Here is a 4,183-nt window from a genome sequence, read left to right as displayed (position 1 = left end):
TAAGAGTTGCCATATGCCTGGGAGAAAAGAATTTGGAAAGGAATTTCTCGTTCAATTCATCCTATGTATGGATAGAATGATTTGGCAACCTCTCTAACAAATCCAAACCTTCCCCCGTAGAGAGAAAGGGAAAAGTCTCAATCTTAAAGCATCTTCGGAGACGTTTGTCTGTTTACTCCCCCAGCAAGTGTCAACAAACCCTTTCAATTGCTTATAAGCATTTTGATTTAGAGCCCCGGTGAAGAATCACCGTTTGTGATTTAAAAATTTCCCGCCCAAATGCGGGGCGAGACTATGGCACTTGCGTATCCTTCATTTGGCAACATCTGGTGCACCGCCGCTCTTGGAGGAGGTGGGGATGGAACGGGAACATTGTCTTGAGGTAGCTGGCCTCGTCTATTTGCTTGAGGTTCAAGAGGAACCTTATCAACTTGGTCATCATCCCGTCATCCCCCAATGACACACTTCCAAGAGGATCATTGTTGTTGAGAGCCATTATATCACCTACAATTGTTTCACAAAAAGATTAGTAACTTGGAAGGAAAGGAAGACAAATCACACACAAAACTAAATATATAGCTAAATTCATTGTTAGCTCCCCTGCAACAACACCAAAAATTGGTGTCACCAAATTCACACCACTGATTGGGATTGTAAAGCGGTCGATGCAATTCTAATTACCCAATGTGAGTCGGGGTCGATTTCGGAGAGAGCTTATATTGGATTAGGTATATATCTAGACTAAGTGTATGATGTGCCCAAAATGCACTTCCATATGTTTGGTTGTTTCTTTCTACTTCTAGTTTTCATGCTAATGTTTGTAAATGAAAAGTTAGAGAATGATATTTTTGGTGATGATTTTTTTACAAGTTTATAAAAGATCTAGGGTCGTGACTTCCACCTAGGTGGTTACCTAACGGATTGTGGGATTTAGGTCAAGTTTGATTGGTCGGGGTGTAATATAGCAATCACACACAAACCCACTCGATACCTCTAGGTAGTTAGAGTGGTTTTACCCAATTTTGGCTTTCTCAAGTCCAAATGGATACTTCATAACATAAGTGATAGATGCTCAAGTCGGGTCTTACTATCTCTAGATTCAACCCTTTAATTGGTGTTATCAATTTCTTGAGTTCACTCCAATTCTTTGTTAGCCAAGTTTTCCTAGACTTAGTATCTCTTTCTCAAGCAGAGACTAAGTCAATTAAGCATGAATCAATGTTTGCAACCATTAATTCTTAAATTCAAACAAGAAATAGGCTAAATATCACTCACCCAATCACAAACAAGTCCTAAATTAAATACCCATTAGGTACTCACACTAGGGTTGGGTCACAACCCTAGCTAAGAAATTAGCTACTCATAGAGAAAATTGAAGAAACTAAAGAAGAAAATAAGATTAAACTCATAATAGATGATAAAGGGAAGAAAACCCAATGTTAAAAAAATAAACTATTACATAGTTACCCAAAGCAGTAAAGGAAAAACGACTATCTATTTTCTGGTGTTCAAAACTTAACCTAAATTTGACAAAAAGAACTATTCTTATCCAGCTGAAATTATCGGATAAAATTGCCCCTGCGGAGGTTCTACGACCGCACAATTTTGTGTGTGGTCCGTACATTGAAGCTGGCTTGACAGGATAGACTTTTGCGGCCGCACAATTCTGAGTTGCGGCCGCACTTCTTCAGATTCTGCGGACCGCATATTTCTGAGTGCGGTCGCATCTTGAACTTGAGCTTGACCTGAGAGACTTCTGTGAGCCACACATTTCTGAGTGCTGCCGCACTTTTGATTCAGCGGTCGCACAATAATAGTGTGGTTCGCACTTCTTCATGGTCCTAGAATTCCATCTCTCTAAATCTCATCTTCTGCGGCCGCACAATAATTATGCGGTCCACACTTTGCAAAGGAAATCTATCAGAGGTTTCTTCTTGGTCTGCGACCGTACTCAATATTGTGCGGTCCGCGTTTTGCTCTTTTTGCTTTGTTTTAGTTCTTGTCCAAAATTACTCCTTCTTGAGTTGATTTTCATCTCTTTGACTCATATTCCAACACTCCTACAAGTAAGCATATTTCATCAATTTTTGGAAATGCCTTTAAGCAATTCTGAGCTAAAACGAAAGTAAAAAAGTGCAAATAAGTAGCCAAAATCCCTACTTATCAGGTGCCTACAATCAAAACAACAAAACTAACAAAATATTTTTCTCCAGTTTGCACTAGGAAGATTTGTGAATTGTTAGCAAAACTGTAAATCATCTATGCTATTGATAAAGGATGCAATGATTAGAGTAAAAGTAAAGACTCGACTAGAATGTGCGTCTCCTGTAAGTAAAACTAAGAAACTTAGACTAGGAAGTGCATCTCCTAAGAGTAAAACTAACAAACTTAAACTAGGAAGTGCGTCTCCTAGGGATGAAACTTGAATGAACAAAACTAGGAAGTGCATCTCCTAGTGGTGAAACTTAAGTGAACCAAACTAGGAAGTGTGTCTCCTAGGAGTGAAACCTTTAACCTAAAATTAGGAAGTGCATCTTCTAAAAAGTACAACCTGAAAGACTCTGACTAGGAAGCGCGTCTCCTAAGGGAAAAACTTCAATGACTCACGTTAGGATGTGTGTCTCCTAAAAGTGTAGCCTGAAAGACTTAAACTAGGAAGTGTGTCTCCTAGATATGAGATTGAGCTTGAGGAAATATAAACTGAGCTTGACTAGAACAAAAACTGACCCTATTCTCCAGGCGGGGCCCTTGAACTTAAATAAAACTAGAGATTAACAACTTATGAAAACTAACAACGAACCATATTCTCCATGCAGGACCCCCGAATTTAAGAAAAACTAATGACTAAAAACATAAGGAAACTAAAAACCGATCTTATTCTCCAGGTGATACCCCTGAACTTAAGAAAAACTAATGACTAACAACTTAAGGAAACAAAAAACTGATCTTATTCTCCAGGCGGGACTCCTGAACTCAAAGAAATCTAAAGATTAACAACTTTATAAAAACTACACACTGACCCTATTCTCCAGTAGGGACCCGTGAACTAAATGAAAGCTAAAGATTAACAACTTAAGAAAGCTAAATATTGACTCTATTCTCTAGGCGAGACTCTTAAACATATGAAAAGATAAAGATTAACAACTTAAGAAAACTAAAAACTGATCTTATTCTCCAGGCGAGACCCCTAAACTTAAGAAAAGCTAAAGATTAACAGCTTAAGAAAACTAAAAACTGACTCTATTTTCCAGGCAAGACCCCTGAACTAAAGGAATGCTAAAGATTAACAACTTAAGAAAATTAAAAACTAACCTACTCTCCAAGCAGGACCCCTAAACTTACGAAAAGCTTAAGATTAACAATTTAAGAAAACTAAAAATTGACCCTATTCTCCAGGCAGGACCCCTGAACTAAAGGAATGCTAAAGATTAACAACTTATAAAAATTAAAAACTGACCCTACCCTCCAGGCACGACCCCTGAACTAAAGGAATTCTAAAGATTAACAACTTAAGAAAATTAAAAATTAACCATATTCTCCAGGCGGGGCCCTTGAACTTAAGGAAAACTAAAGACTTCTCTCGACTAGGGGTATGCCTAGGAAGTACGGTTCTTCTTAACTAGGGGAAATGCCTAGGAGGTATGATTCTTTTCAACAGCCATTGCGTTTGCAGAACTGGGGCACTACACCTTGAAAATTCAAGCTTGCGTGCTTTGGATCTGAACATAGTCTTCGTTCCTGTTTCAAGCAAAGAAAACATGTGAGCTTAAAACATGGTGGTTGATTTGTGGCCTTAACTTTGAGGGTGATTGCTCCTGCACTTGCCATGATTAACCTTGATTTTAACTTGGAAGTCAGTGTTTGTCATTGGCTAACCCATTTTCTTGGTAACCCTTATCACACGAATCATCCCTGATTCGTTCAAGTTCAATACCTTATACCTGATGCATTGCACGCATGATTTGACATTAACCAAACCGTTACATTTCATATAAAACCCAAATCACGTCGATTGTCATCGACTCAGTGCGCATACTGATATTCCATGTTTGCCACTTTGATGTGATAGCCAGACTCTACTTTGTGCGATGAAAAAGCTGGTAGCAAATTTTGAAGTCATTTCTTAGTTGTTCTGACAAAACAGACTTAAAAGAAGGACTTAAACAAAGCAAGAGGATCAGAG

This window comes from Nicotiana tabacum, chromosome 16 (genome assembly GCF_000715075.1).
Source record: "Nicotiana tabacum cultivar K326 chromosome 16, ASM71507v2, whole genome shotgun sequence".
In the NCBI taxonomy this organism is placed as follows: Eukaryota; Viridiplantae; Streptophyta; class Magnoliopsida; order Solanales; family Solanaceae; genus Nicotiana; species Nicotiana tabacum.
Note: the sequence above shows the minus strand (reverse complement) of the source record.